Source organism: Canis lupus, chromosome 2 (genome assembly GCF_003254725.2).
Source record: "Canis lupus dingo isolate Sandy chromosome 2, ASM325472v2, whole genome shotgun sequence".
In the NCBI taxonomy this organism is placed as follows: domain Eukaryota; kingdom Metazoa; phylum Chordata; class Mammalia; order Carnivora; family Canidae; genus Canis; species Canis lupus.
The window spans coordinates 1,652,331-1,668,775 of record NC_064244.1 but is presented as its reverse complement, the minus strand read 5'-3'; the positions used below and the strand labels follow the sequence as shown (position 1 = coordinate 1,668,775).

At 41.3% G+C, this 16,445-nt stretch overlaps 1 protein-coding gene across 9 annotated transcripts in view; it reads left to right on the top strand.

Annotated features, from left to right (window-relative positions):
* CCNY (cyclin Y) overlaps nt 1–16,445 on the top strand; it is a 335,524-nt gene that overhangs the window by 170,986 nt on the left and 148,093 nt on the right. The window lies entirely within an intron of this gene.

Sequence of the window (16,445 nt, the reverse complement as noted above, 5' to 3'; positions counted from 1 at the left end):
GCTTCTATGGGTATAGAGAAAACATCATGTTTGCCAAGAGTGTCACATGGCCAAAGTCAATGAGGTTGAGAAGTGAACTTCCAGCAGTTGCAAGGATATGGTCTATGACAGGGGATAGTGGGTATGAGGGGGGTGGGAGTTATAACCCTGTTACAGGAGGGAGAATATAGTGGAAAACAATCTAGTTTACCATACATGGAGATTCAGCTACCTTAATATTTATTGATTGCCTACAAAAAAATCAGATATCATGCTAACACAGGGAGGATTCAGAGATCAATAGAAATAGTTCCTTGAGGAGAAATAGTTCCTTGAGGAGTTCCTTCCTCTAGAAGGGCAGAAGGGGATAAAATCAAATAAATTACTATGCAATTTAATAAGTACAAAAATAGCTGTATGTTTCTAAAGTATAGAAGCAGCAGAGATGAGGGACTGATGGGGGTGGTGGGTGGGGGTGGGGGGGCAGGGAATAAAAGAGAAGCCTTCCCAGAGGAAAGGACAACTAGCCTGGATTTTGAAGATGGAATTAAGAATTTGCTAGGTAGGCAAGAGGATGGGGGCCAGATTGTGGATTAGGAATAGCAGATGTGAATCAGAGGCATACACAGTGGGTTGCTTCATGGAAGTGAAGACTTGTTCATTGCTGTATCTTTTGTATCTAGAACAGTGCCTATTGAATGATCCATCTGTTAAATCTTTTGGTATTGTGTTAGAGGGGTATGGAGGGAGGCACAAGAGAGGCAGACACCAAGAGGTGATTTTTATGCTGTTTTTCATATGATTCTTAGGGGTTAGATTAGAAGAGGTCAATATTGGAGTCAAGATGAGTTGCAGGAGAGAAGTGGTGAAAGTCTGCAGGAGGTTAGGAAAGGATGAGGTAGATTCAAGGGCTATTTTAGGGAGTAAAATTGGTAGGACTCAGTGGGTGGTTGAAGGAAGTGGGGAGAAGGTAAAGGGAAAGGAGTCTAGTATGAATTCAGTGGTTGGATGTTGGTGCTAAAATCACCAAGGTTAGGAATGCAGGAGGAGAAAGAGCAAAATTAAGATTGAACTAGAATAAGATTAATTTTGGGTTTATGTTTAAAGTTTGAGGTGATTATCAGACATTCAGATGAAGATGTCTGGCAGGCCGCTGGATATATATGGTTCTGCTCTGAAAAGATATATTTGAGCTTATTAGCAAGAAAGTGGCACTTACACCATAAAAATAAACGAGATTGCTCTCAGGTGTGAAGTTTAAAGAGAAGAGTGTCCTCAGAAGGTTGAGGACCTATATAGTGTGTATGACATGGGCAGAGGAAGAAGCTGTTTGAAGGAGATTTAGGGGGAATGTTCTCATAGGTGGTAGGAGAACCCAGGAAGTGATGTCTTATGTAGAGGAGAGGATTAAGCAAGCAGGGAGTGGTTAACTGTCAAATGGCCAGAACAGGCTAAGGCTGAGCACATGGACTGTTACCATTGGAGCTTGAAGGAGTTTAGGAAGGTGAAAAAAAACTACTCCTGTGACACTTAAATGGAAGAGGAGGTAGAAATTTGGAGGATTTACTTTTCAGAACTTGACTGAGAATTGATGGGTAGATGTAATGAGTTACACTATGTAGCAGACATGTAGCTCTCTCCCTGTCTTCCGTAAAGGAGAGGGGCAGAGCCAGTGGAAGTTGGACTTGACCTCTCCAGCTCCCTTCTGCTGCTGAGCTTCTGTCAAAGAATGGAACTTCTAGCCCAAGGGTTTGTAGTCTTTTTAATCTGTCCCTGCTGTTTAGTTTTCTGATTCTGTATAACAAATATCATCCATTTAGCGGCTTAAACACACATTTATAAAAATAACAAATAAGCTTATTATAACGGTTTCTGTGTGTCATTAGTCTGGGCATGTCTGGGTCCTGTGCTTCATGGTCTTTCACGAGCTGCAGTCCAGGTGACTGCCACGGCTGGGCTCTCCTCTGGACGTGTAATGGGGAAAGGATGTGCTTCCAGGTGTACTCACAGAACTTGGATGTTGGAAGGATTCAGTTCCTTGCTGGCTGCTGGCTGGAGGCTGGCCTCATTTCTTTCCTGTGTGATCTTCTCTACCATGGTAGCTTACCTCATCAAACCCACCAAGACAGAATGAGGGTCTGCCAGCAAGATTGAAGTCCCTGCCTCCTGCAAACTTATCACAGAAGTGACATCACCATTGCCATATCCTGTGGATTAGGAACAACTCACAGGCCTCACCCACATTCAGGAAAGGGAATTATACAAGGGAATGAATGCTAGGAGGTGGGAATCATTGGGCAGATGAGGAACCTAGAGACTGCCTGCCATAGAATAGAACTCCAGGATATATCTCTTATTCTTAGGACTTTTGCAGCATGCCCTCAAGCAGCTTGAGGTCCATGGTTGAAGGTAGTGATTTACTTGATGCCAGCAGACATTTTCATACAGGAGATGAAATGTGATCTGAACTTTGAAGCAGTAGCTTCAGAATTTCCGTGTATAAGAGGGGCTTAGGGATAGAGTAGTAGTCTGATTAGCAGGGGTTACATACAAGCACAGTTTATTTGGGGTAGTTTGGGAGGTAGTGTTAAAGCCTTCTCAAGCCACACCTTGAGACTGACACTGCCCTGAAGAATGCAGAGATTTTGGCTAGCCAAGAAGGGATGAGGAACCAGGATTAAACTGGTCATTCCAGGCAGAGAGAACAGCAAGAATTGGGCCTTGACAGGGCATGGTGTATTTTGGGGAGAAGGTAAGCAGTTTTATGAAGATGAATCATAAAGTCCATAGAAGGTCATGGAGAAGAGTGCAGATGGAAGGGAAGTTTGGAAAGTTGTATGCCTTCAGAGGAATTGGAACTTGGTCCTATAGGCAGACGGGGGACTTTAAACTGGAAGAATGGTATAATTTAGATCTGTGTTTGAGAACAACTTATCTCCGGCTGCAGCAGGAGAATGATAGAGGGATGGGAAGGTGCTTCTGCCCTTCAGGTCTGTCTCATTGGGTGTTGGAAGGAGACAGGAAGGGGTGCTAGCAGTCCCAGGAACCAGTCCTGCTCATTCATGTCTATGTCTCCTGCTTTTTTGCTTTTTTCCTCCCGTACTATTTAAAGAACAGCTTTACACATCATGTTAGCACCTGATTTTCAAAAGGGAGGGAAATTGGCATCCATGGTAGGTAGTGACACTAGTGAGTGCTGTCAATCAGCAACTTGTGATGTGACTTGGAAACTTAGGATAGCTGGGGGTGTGTGTGTGTTGTTGGGCTAGGATTTGTGTGGGTGTTACCTCTATCCTTGACTGCCCACCATTTACTTTGATGAAGCAGACATTTTTGGGTTTCTGTAGATTGCGATATTCATCTAGGTGACATAGTACTCTATTTGGTTCCTATTCCTTTCACCATTGACTCACAACATTTACTTCCCAGTGGTGTTACGAATTACCATGGAGGTCCCATGGATCTCTGGAGATCATTCATTATCCGTAAGAATGGGGGATGCTTTTGATTGAGAAGAAATTGGAATTATATTTTTGAGAAGAATCACAAAATAAGTCATAAATTTGGAAAAGCATGATACTAGGTACCTAGAATTATCTCCTGAATTTCCAAGTTAGATTGTATTAAATTTACCTGAGAAAATGGTAGTGAAGGTACCACAGAATAAGAGCAAGATTCCTTATTGCTTCCGGTCTTTTTTATTATACAAAACTACATGTCAGTGATTTATTTGATTGTTGTTAATAGATGGTTGGAATGGGAACCGGTTGGAAGGATGGACTTGAACCACCTGCTTACGTGGCCTAGAGATCACTCCAACCATGACTGCTTTAGCTTCTGGAAACACTATAATCTCGTTCAGACAGGTGGCAGTGGGATCAAACTCTAGCCCAGAGGAAACCAGGGAAGAAAGAGTCCAGCTTAAGCACAACAGGAAGGAAATTCAAGTCTGGGAACATTCTCAAGCCTCTTACATTAGTCATAATCAGTAATGATGATTTTACAAATCAGCAACCCTCCAGTCTCAGGATTTTGTAACAACAAAAGTTTATTTCTTGCTTACCCAAAATCATACATGCTGTCGAGGTGACCCTTTTCATCTTCTCCAGGGTCATGTCAGTAGAAGGAGAGAGGTGGAAGAGGTATATGTAACTGCCTTAGTTTGGAAGTGAGAAACATCACGTTTCCTTACAGCTTATGAGCCTGAACCTATTATTTGGCCCCAGCTCATTGTAAGGGTGCCAGGGAAATGTGAGACACATGAAACACTGATCTTCGCTAGACTTCTGGACTGCTTTGACCTCTCCTAAAAGCTCTTCTGTCAAGAAGGTATGTTAGAATTGGTCACCTTGATGGACTGTAATACAGGTGTTTTCCTGATGCAGTGCCTTTCAGGGGCAGTAGGAAGGGCTGATCCTATAGCGGGCTCTGGGCTCTGGCATCAGAATCTGAATTCTTGATCCACCACATCCTGCGTGAGCAAATTATTAAGCTATTCTGCCTCAATTTCTTTATTGGTAAAATAGGGTCACTAATAGGACAGTTGTAAGTATAAAATGATTCTTAAATGACTAAAGTTTAGAATACTGCCGTACTTATCATCACTGTTAGCCTTAAGAGTAAGTCCTTTTTAATCCTGTGTCAGCAAGATCATTGTCCATTTGCATGTGTGTATGTTAGGAGCTAATAAGTTATCCTCATGTATGTTTATGGTTTTATCTATAGAGGAAAGAAATGTTGATGCTGGTTAGTTTCAATTAAAATATTTGAGCATGTTCATCTTAATTAAGGGAAAGGTTAAAACCCAATTCCTCAGAATGCATTTGTAAACACTGGATGCTTTATTTTTTCATTTAAAATTTAAAAATATTTAATTTATTTATTCATGAGAGACAGGCAGAAATACGGCAGAGGGAGAAGTAGGCTCCCTGCAGGGAGCCCGATGCGCGACTTGATCCCAGGATCCCGGATCACAACTTGAGCTGAAGGCAGATGCTCACCCACTGAGCCACCCAGGCATCTCAATACTGGATGCTTTAGAGAGGTTTTGGTTGTGCATGGTTTTAATCCTCTGGTGTGCCTTCTGTGGCTTCTCTTAGGTATTCGAGGGAATTAAATCTGCATCTTTTAATTGTGCTAATTTCTTTTAACTTAGGTACCCCAGTAATAATGAACAAGGCAGCTCTCAGAACTGATTTCACTGTGCTCCAGAGAATTCTGCATTACATTAAGGATCTCTCAACATATCACTGTATTGACAGGGCTGGGAGAGTGACAAGCAAGCCATTAGGAATAGTTGACCTCTCCGGCAATCTGTGCTCTTTTCTCATCAGCAGTTTCCAAGGAAGCCTTCAGCAAGATGTGTGACATTCAGCTGATAGCATTTGCAGTCAGTCTAAAAAAGCTCTAAACCCATGGCCTTTTAGAGTGTGTCTCCTTTAGGAAAACTCATTAGTAAAGCTTGAGGCTGAGGCTGTTAGGTATAAAGTGGATTTTGTGCTATAAGGTAGAAACTGAATCATATAGCTTCAATTTTAGTGAAGGGCTGAGAATTTATGTACTGGAGAGCTAAGTAAGTGCCCTCTTTCATATCAGGGTTTGCAAACATTAATGGCTAGGAGCAATAACAGGTAGGAAACTTTCTTCTGTGGCCTGGGTGGAGTGTTTAATGAGCTTGTCTCACAACCAACACATACCTGTATCTGCCTGCAGTTGGGATGGTGAAATGGAAGGGCTTGGAAACCCTTCTTTCTAGATCACTGCATCTTTTCAAGGAAAGCTACTGTGCCACCAAGCTCTCTCTGCCTAGGAGGGAGAAACTGCAGAGAACACGACAGAAACATGCCCTGTTTGAACCTGCAGAGGAACTAGCCAACCAGTTTCCACATACCAAGCTCGAGAGCCATGTACCATGGACAGAATTTATATAAGGTAACTCTTGTTTGCAAGACATCGTGTTCTCAGGTGTGGTGTCACAGTTGTACATAAAATGATAAATGGGTTAAGTTATAACTGAGCAGATGCTATTGGAACTCAGAGAAGAGAGGGTACAAGAATGAGAGACATGCAGGGGGACAATGGAAGGTAGAGACAAATGTGGCATTTGTGAGTAGGGGTAAGTGGGGGGTGAGTAGGGCTCTGATATGAATCCTGGCCCTATTGCTTAATTACAGGAGATCAGATGGAGGCAGTTTACTTGCTTGTGCTCAGTTTTCTCCTCTATGGAATGGGGATCATAATAGTAATTACAGCATATAGTAATTATGAGTTAATGGATGTAAAGTACTTAGGATGCTATCTTGACATACTGTGAGTACTCAGTTGTATTAGCTCTATTGTTTAGGATCTCTTGGAGAAAAATTAGTAAAACGCAGGTTGAGGTTTATTGTGAAGCATCTCTAATGTGATGTGATGCTAAGGAATTTGGATTTAATCCTGTAAGCCTTAAAAATGTTATGTAAAGAGGTGGCACAAAGAAAGCATTTTAAAGATATGGGAACATCAGCAGAGTGGTCTAGGATGGGTCTGAGGTGGAAGAAGACTTGCAGCAGGAAGACTGAGAATCTCTTGGAATAACTAACACAAGTGTGTACCAGCGCGTTGGACCTTTCCCTTTCTTTGCAGTATGGAGATGTGTAATTAGTGGTTGAGAGAATAATGGGGGAGAGAATTTAGAGACTCTCCCAGACTAGACCTCCATAGACATGCCATTCACTTTAGTTTCATCCCTGTTAATTCTTTGAATTGATTTTGAGCTTTATTTCATAAAATACTTAAAGAGTATGTATGATAAAATTACAAGAAAAAGAAATATGGCCATCATATTTCATTAAGCACAGTTCAGATTTGGTCCAGCAAATGATTTCTTCCTTATCCAATTTTATTTTTCTCTATCTGAAAAGTTTTGGTGACTCCTGTTCTCAATTTTCTGTTGTTCTTAATTGGGGTCCTATGCCTGTGCTTGCTTGATTTTTTTTTTTTCCTGTGCTGTCTCTCTTTTTCAGATAAAATACTGGAAATATCATGTCTCTGAATTCCAGAAATTTTCATTTAAATCACTTTGCTTCCTACAGAGATCTGCATCATGAATTAATTTTTGTTGATAAGCAGAAGTGTATGATTCCTGTCCTTCGTGCAAAAAGAGTGCTTGGTAACATTCTAGAATTGTTGCCCTGTGTGCCGGGAGCCAAGTTGTGGAATCTGGTCCTAAAGGTCCTAATGAACAAGCTAGAGCTAGTTGGGGAAAGTAGGTCCTCCTGGATATTCTGGGTCTTTATCACTGATCTTCTCTTGTTTCTTGAGAAGGTGTGAAGCTGCTGTGATGGTATTTTTATGCCTCTGACTTGGCACCAGTAGCTTTTAGGTAAATGGATTTGAGGTCCAAAAAAAGGTGAAAGTGGCCAGAGTGTGATTTGAATGATATAAAACTCACACCTCTCTGGGGGTTCTGGAGAGTGAATGTGGGATCCAGGGTCACATTATCCAGTCCCTGATAATTGAATCATGAAGAAGAAGCACTGTCTTACCTCAAAATCTCATTTGAAAATGTAAACAGGGAAGCCCCGGTGGCGCAGCGGTTTAGCGTCACCTGCAGCCTGGGGTGTGATCCTGGAGACCCTGGATCGAGTCCCACATCAGGCTTCCTGTATGGAGTCTGCTTTTCTCTCTGCCTGTGTCTCTGCCTGTGTTTCTGCCTCTCTCTCTGTGTGTGTCTCTATGAATAAATAAACAAAATCTTTAAAAAAAAATGTAAACAGTCTCACCTAAAAAATAAGAACTGAATGCTAAGTAAACTTAAAAAAAAAAGCTCTCAAACTGTAAAAAACAGATGCTTTCTTTTGGCAGTTTTGCTTGTCAAACCTAAGCTGAATGTGAGTGGTGGCTAACTCTTAACCATTAATTTGGTGTCTAGATGGAAATGAGTCTGAATTCTCATTTCAAAATCTTATGTTAATTTCTGCCTTTGGCTGGCTAGGTGAAAAAAGTGTCATTGTGTAGTAATTCAGAATCATACTGTGTAGCATTTTAGGCCAAATGTGAGCCTGTCATGGCCACATGTAAATTTGCATATTTTCTTTTATTTCATTTATTTCACAGCCAGCTGAATTGATAGGATTGTCATCTGACTGAGATCAGCCTGCGTGCCCTCATGCTGATGCCTCCTCTGCTTTGGTGCTGGATCTTGGATGCGGGATAAAGTCCAGAGGACTCAGCTAAGGCCACAAGGATTCAGCCACACAGGTGTCCTGTAGGCCACCTGTGGAAAAGCCCGCCCATGTGCTTTTCCTTTCTAAGGCCAAATGTAAAAAGGAGAGGATATTTCTTCTTTAGGATGGCATTCCTGCTTTGTGGACTTTTTGTGAAGTTATTCTCTCCATACTGTAGGGTAGATCATCATTAACACAACATGGTGTTTCATGCTGCTCTCTCACTTTAATTGAGGTAAATCTCGACTCTCATCTTCCAGTACTCAGCTTGATGCAGGTTTACCACACTGGTATCCTGTCATATCTAGGCGTCTCTTTCCTTTGTTATTTTAGACTCCTTTGCCATGAACAATCCAGAACTTGCTAGTCTACCTTCATTTTCTCTTCTCCAGTCTAAGGCCAAGTGATTTTCTTTTGATGCCCTTTGGTATTTACAAGAGTCAGATGGTTTTTGTCAGGGATTCAATTTCATACCCTCTTGGCTTGTTGTCAAAACTGCCAGTTGCTAGTGAGTTTGCCTACCTGGACTCCGTTAACCTGGAGTCTGGGGTGAACTTTTACCCTAGTTAGGAGCAATTCCCTCCCTGTTGTCCTGAGCTTAGTCACTCATTTTTATTCAGAGTATCATTTCTTACAGCTCACCCTGTTTGTTTTTTATAACTTCTCTTCTGATTTATTTCCTGGCTCATATAGTAGCCTGTTGGGTTTGAATCAAGTCATTCTGCATTCTCTTCTATTTTTGCTATTAATATTTACTATTATTAGTAGTAGTACAGGAGTTAGTATAGGCCAGACATTGTTCTCAATCTTGGGTGAATTGTAACTCCATCCTCATAAAAATCTTATGAGGGTGAGTACTCCTGTTATCCCTGTCTGGCAGATGGGGTGACAGGTACAGAGAGGGTAAGTGACTGCTCCAAGTCATCAGGTTACTAAGTAGGGGAACCAGGGTGTGCACTTAGACAACCTGGCTCTGGAGCCTGTTGTCTTAAACACTGCTCTATATCACTTGCTAGTTCTTGGTACCTCTACTCTCTGGAATATTTTTTTTCTTTTCTTTTTTCTTTTCTTTCCATTTAGAGTGGTGGCTGCCAGGATGGGTTAGTCCATTCATATGGATTTTAGTCACAATTTTATACAGGGAGTTGTGTTTGGGAAAAAACATTGGGCTTAGAATTAGATCTGGGTCCTGGCTTCAACATTTGCCTAATTGTGTGACTTTGGGCAAGCTTCTTTAACCTCTCTTACCTCAGTTTCCTTATCTTACAGTATGACCTAACTCATTAGCATTTGAGAGAACTAAATATGAGTATGTACCAAGGTGCTTTGCATATCTGAGATGTTCAGAAAATGGTAGTTATTATGCCTATTCTTAAAAATGTTGAGAACTTACAAATCTTTTTTAAAGATTTTATTTATTGAGAGATACAGAGAGAGAGAGAGAGAGAGAGAGACAGAGAGAGAGATAGAGAGAGGCAGAGACACAGGCACAGGGAGAAGCAGGCTCCATGCAGGGAGCCCAATGTGGGACTCGATCCCCGGTCTCCAGGATCAGGCCCTGGGCTGAAGGCGGCGCTAAACCGCTGAGCCACCCGGGCTGCCCAGAAATATCTATTTTTAAAAATATTTTATTTATTTGAGAGAGCATGCACCCATGGGTGGGAGGAGGGCAGAGGGAGAGGGAGAAGCAGACTCCCTACTGAGCAGTCCCCATGCCATGGGGCTTGGTCTCAGCACCCTGAGATCATGACCTGAGCTGAAGTTAGATGCATAACCCCGCCTGAGATACCTAGGCACCCCTAGAAATACCTATTTTATATTCACATTTAATCAGTCAATTCTGGTTTATAATGGATGGGATCAAAGAAAGAGGTTTCTCTTAATTTTCATACAGTTTGGGAGAAAGGGAAGACTTATTTATTATTGTCACTTAAATGCTGAAGGGATAGGAGAAAGTTTTTTGCCACTTAAATGAAGATGAAATACTTTTAACATCTAGTTAAGTATAAAGTTATCTATGTTTTGCACATTTTCCCCTGTTTATCTTTAAAAAATATTGACTCATTTAGTAGTCTAGCTATAGTGAAGGTCCTTATAAATGTTTTCTTTGCTTTCAGTAAATTGCAGTCTTTTAAACTGATTTCAAATTTTATTAGGTGGTATTAAGCCATCCACAGTTACTGCCTTAACGGGGCTGAAAAATCACTTAATTTTTGAGTCACTGTTCTGGGTATGCTTTGTATGCTGAACTTTCTACCTCTCCACCTCGCTCAGTCTCTTAAAATAAGATGACTGACCCTCTTTGGGTAGCATTTTGTCTGTTTGATATTTGCCTTTAATTTGTTTTGACTCTACAGATAGTTGTTTTCTTTTTTTCTCTTCATTTATTTAATAGTTTTCTACTGAAAAGCTTTTTTGGGGGAAGGTGTATAATGAGGGTGTGGTGTGTGTTATAAGCAGCAGGTTATTTTGGTAAACTGAGAATTAACACTTTATTAAAGAATGTTTTTTTCTCTGAGTTTGTTGAATGGTAGCAGATGTCTGAGTTTTGTTTTAATGACTGAGTCCTTTGGAGAACTGTGCAAAGGTGGCTTTTGTGCAAGAACTTTGGCCTGCCTTAATTCCTGGGGTTACTTGCCATAGCCAGGTTAGGTAAATGATTACAAGTAGCAGAACACAGCCCTTTGAAAATTCTCAAATTTGCTTTTAAGAGTTCCAGTAATGCTGCACTTATCCAAAGGTCACTTTTTCAGTTACCTAATAGAAATCATAGAGTAGAACATGAGAGCTAGAGATGAGCCAGCCATTCAGGTGACCTCTGAGTTGACCCTTCAGTGTGGCAGTGAGGAAACTGAGGCCAACGGAGGGAATCCCTATGCCAGTGATATGGTGGCAGAGCCAGAGAAGGCAAGAGCCTGGCTCTGTAGTCAGATGCCTTGGGCTGCCTGCACATGCAAGCGCAGCTCCCTAAAGGGTCTGGGGATTTGGGAAAGTTGCTTAGACTCAGGGCCTTGTTTCATCATTTGCCCAAAGTGAATAATAATTCTACCTGTGCTGTGCTTTGTGGTTTCTGGAGTGTTTTCTCATTCAATATCTCATTTGATGCTCACAGAATCTCTCAGGGAGATACGCCTTTTATTACTGAGTGCTGGGGGGATCCCTGGGTGGCTCAGCGGTTTAGCGCCTGCCTTTGGCCCAGAGCGTGATCCAAGAGTCCTGGGATCGAGTCCTGTGTCGGGCTCCTGGCATGGAGCCTGCTCTCCCTCTGCCTGTGTCTCTGCCTTTCTCTCCTCTCTGTGTCTATCATGAATAGATAAATAAAATCTTAAAACAACAACAACAACAACTTATTACTGAGTGCTGGCTCAGGGTCACCCAGCTTTTACATGGCAGGACCAGCACCTTGTCTTGTAACATAGGAGTGCAGCTGAGAACCAAGGTATTGTGTCCCAAAATATTCCCTCCAAAGTAGGCACATAAGGATTACAAAATTCATGCTTTAAAACTCGTGCATTGTGTGATTTTAGATAGTTCCTTTCCTGAGAGCAGATTTGCCTTTAGTTACAATTCTAGAGAAATGCCTAGTCTACATTGTTCTTCAGCTATACCAGCATGGAAAGTGAAAGGAAAAATGTCAGATACAGTATTGTTATAAAAACAAACAGAACCATGATTTCTGCCACTGATATCCTCTTCCTGCCCCAGTAGACTGGCTGGGACATGAGCATGAGTCTCTGGGTTTCTTTCTGGTTCTGAAGGGGTCCTTCAGGTGTAGCTATGGAAATCCCACTTCCCACCCCTGCACATCTGCAGTCATGCCTGCATGCACAGGGAGGTGGGCCCCATGCCTGTGCTGCAGAGATTGCCAGGCTGATGGGAGAGGGTCTCCTTCCAAATAGGATTGGCTTTGGGATGCAGTTCCCATAGCAACGGTGCCACAACCCACTTAATTGACTTGTTTTTTATTATTTTCTTCTGTTTGGCCAGGAACCTTGGATAGGCCTAAAGATTATTGCATTGGTGTTGTATTAGATTAAAAATTGTTCTGTAAATTCGTATAACCTGATTGGAAGGCAACTGGAAGATATATGTTTTAATTTATTCATGCCTTTTCACCTAGAGATTTCCATGTAAAAGAATGTATCCTAGAAACAGTTGTTATATGTTTGCAAAGATCTAGGGAGTTTATCAAAGCATAGTTTATAAAAAGCTCTTTATTGGAGCTTGGTTGAATAAGTTATGATATATTCCTAGAATGGGATATTATACAAGGCCTAATTGAGCTTTGTACGTACTACTCTGAAAAGGTACCTCAAATAATTAAGAAGGGCTCACTGAAGAATCGTAGGGAAAGAGTAATCCAATGTTGGTTTGTAACATCATATAGAGTGAGAGGGGAGTGAGAAACCATTGAGGAAGAAAGGAATGAGGAAGAAAAATGTGTTCTATTAGTTCAGAGGAGGGGTGGAGGGAGTGTAACATTATTGAAGAGGACTTTCCACTTTATAAACTTCTCTGTGTTGTGTAAATGTTTAAATAGTTTTATTTGTTGCTTTTGCATTCAGAAAAACTGAAGACAAAACCAACAGATTATCGTCAGTAACTCAGCCAATGCCATGACCAGTCTTGGTTCTCTGGGAGGGCACATTCTCTTTTATGCTGCTGAGAGGTTCCAGAAGGGGACTGCAATTTCTGGCTGTCTCTTGGGGAGACTCTTAGCCCTGCTGTCAGCCAATAGCACCAAGAAGTCCGATGGGCATTCTCACATTAGAGCCTTCATTCAGTGAAAACCCTGGCTGCTCTCTGCCTTGCACTGCACCAATACACACTCACCATGGACACCCACACCCATTCTTGCATACTCACCCTCCTCTCCACTTGCAGTCCCCAGGATACCTGTGGGATGAGTAGCGCTTTAGGCCTTAGCTCTGAGACCTCTACAAACATGTCGTGTTGTCTGGTTGCCCAGCTGGCAACAAGTTCCTGGGAAGGCCTGATAATGAAGAAGGAGACAGAAAAAGTATAGAAATATAAACCAAGGTCTCAAAAAAACCCATCCTAATTCAAACTCCATTCAGCGTTGGTGCAAATAGCCCAGTGAGCCTCACTGTATGAACATGGAGTCGCTGAGGTTTATGATAACTTTGGACAGGCATCAAGAACAGGCAAAATACTGTTTAAAACACTCTGTTCAGGATGGCAGAATTGTGTGCAATAATACGTTTTAAAACATTCTCTTAGAATTTCTTTAATAGTGTGATACATTAAAGTGTCAGTTATCTGGAAAATTTCTGAGGTGGAACCAGTGGTTCCACTGACTTCAAAGCCAAAATCCATCTTCTTGGAACTCTGTCTCCAAAATAAAATGCTAACTTGAAGCCAAAAATCTTTCTGGAAACTCCTCCACCCTGGAGCAATATCCTGAATTGTCAATTCTGCATAAGCCAGCACTCTGACAGAAAGGACTTCAGAAGAGACTTCACAATTTTTTTCTGAGGAAGGAGCCAAATTTCCACCCACCTATGTATCACAATAGGCTTTGTGGTTCCTTTGTTATTATTAGATTGATTTATGAAGAGGAGAAGCCAGTGCCTCTGGCGCTTCCTGTCTTGGCCTAGACAGATAGAACCACAATCATAGAGACATCGATGCTCTCTTCAAGGTGTATTTGTGTCTTATGCAGAGCAGAAATAAGATTTTTAAAAAAGTATTTGGTAACTTTAAATTAGTGGATTAATTCAACAAGCCCTATTCACAAATTTATTAAGCATTAGTGAAAAATCCACTGCGTAAGCTGAAGCAGTAGGGCATGCTACAAGGAATCAATTTTGTCGTGGGACTTAATTGGTCCCTGACTGGACTGAGGCATTATAATATTGGCATGGAGAACCGTGGGTGTCAGGATTATGGCCTCTGTTGGGTCTCTCATAGTAGTGACTAGATAAGGTGCTTGACCTGGAGGCCAACCCCAGTGCAGGGGTCTTAAATCTGGCTGCCCACTGGAATCCCCTGAGTGACTGACAGTCCTCCAGGCCCAGGTCTCTTCCCAGACCGAGGCATCAGCATTTTTTAAACTTCCCAAGTGAGTCTGTTGTGCTGCCAGGATTGAGTGTTCCTGCAGTCCAGATGCATTGGTGAATATTTGATCTTGTATAGAGAAGAGCTCTCTGATGGATGAGGAGGAACAGTGTTTAATTCCCATTCTTGCCTTCCTGTCCTCATGTCCATTTGAAGAAATAAGCTTACCTTCTTCTTGATAAATCACACATGTAATATCGTAAATTAAGAATGGTATGAAAGAGAACAGAAGGCTTAGGTTGAAAATGTAAAATGAGATGGAAATGAGGCTTAATATAATTTTAGAGAGACCTTAAGGGCCTGTTCTGACTTTGGCTCTCAGTTTTGTAGCAGCCAGTGCCGAAGGAAAGCCTCCAGTGATTCCCAGGCTTTGTTCCCTCTGCTCTTCCCTGGGGTATTTGGGCTGGGTACAGTGCTGTGCTAGGGCGTTTGTGTTTTCACATTGTGTGTGTACACATATGCACATACCTGTGGTTTGAACGAGGCTCAGTACCCCTTGTGATTCATTGGAATAATTCCTGCATGAAGTAGAACAGCTGGAACACATTAAATATCAACATTGACGAAACTGTGCCACACTGGATAAAGATTCATAAATAGAGAGTGGACAAGAGTATATGCTATAAGTATCTATTTATATGAAACGGACAAATCAGTTTATACTGACAATTCCAGTTTAATGCGACAGAGGCAGATCAGGGCTTTCTTGGAGGCAGGATGAGGCAGGTGCATTGATTGAGAACGGTACAAGGGTATTTGTTGGGGTTATAAAAAAAATATTTTCTATCTTGATGTGGGTACGGTTAATTATCAATAAACTACATAAATAAAGCTTATTTTTTCAAGTTTTTATTTAAATTCCAGCTAGTTAACATACAGTATAATATTAGGTTCAGGTGTGGAATTTAGTGGTTCATCACTTACATACATTACCTGCTGCTTGTCAGAATCAAGTGCCCTCCTTAATCGCCATCTTCTGTTTCACCCATCCCCCACTCACCTCTCTTCTGGTAACCCTCAGTTTATTCTCAAAAGTTAAGGGTCTGCTTCCTGGTTTACCTCTTTTTTGTTCCCCTTTGGTTCATTTCTTCTGTTTCTTGAATTCTACATATGAATGAAATCATATGGTATTTAGTTTTCTCTGACTTATTTTGATAAAGCTTATTTTAAAACAGTGAACAGAGAAAGTAGACAAGTGTGCTGGTGTTGCTGTGTACCTGGTGTTTGTATCTCATGAGCATTTTTCCAGGGACGGGCATAGTTATTTTCTCAGTGCTTAAAAAACTTGTTTCTTAAACACATGTTGTAGTTTCTCATCTACACTGGCAAGGGTGCAATCAGTAAAGTTAATTCCAAAAAACTTCCAAAATAAATTGCATTACTCGTTGAAGCTCCCCCCACCCTTTTCTTTGATGTGTATGATTGAATGTGGTTATGTCTGGGATTTACTCCATGATGGAATAGAATCTCAGAATAAATACATCGTGCTAGCTCATAGTATGACCAGGGCCTGCCTCTAGCATGGAAAAATTAAGCTAAAGATGTTACTTTTTATTCTCTTAAAGTATTATTTTTCAAATTCATAATGAGCTCTTTTTTTCTTTTTTTTTTTCCCTAAATCTTTCTGGCTTTGTTTTCTTGCCTTCTTTCTTTTTTTATTTAAATTCAGTTAGCCAACATATAATACATCATTAGTTTCAGATGTAGTGTTCAATAATTTATCAGTGCTCATTACCTCACATGCCCTTCCTATGCCCATCACCCAGTTACCCCATCACCCCCACCTACCCTCCAGCAATCCTCAGTTTGTTTCCCAGAGTTAAGAGGCTCTCATGGTTTGTCTCCCTCTGATTTCTTCCCATTGTTTTCCCTCCCTTCCCCTATGATCCTCTGAGCTGTTTCTTATATTCTACATGAGAATGAATCCATAGGATAATTGTCTTTCTCTGATTGATTTCACTCAGCATACTACTCTACAATTCTATCCACGTCAATGTAAATGTTAGGTATTCATCCTTTCTGATGGCTGAGTAATACTACATTGTGTATATACACCACATCTTATTTATCCATTCATCTGTCCATGGACATCTCCACTCTTTTCACAGTTTGGCTATTGTGGACATTGCTGCTATGAACATTAGGGTACAGGTGCTCCTTCAGATCACTACATCAGTATCT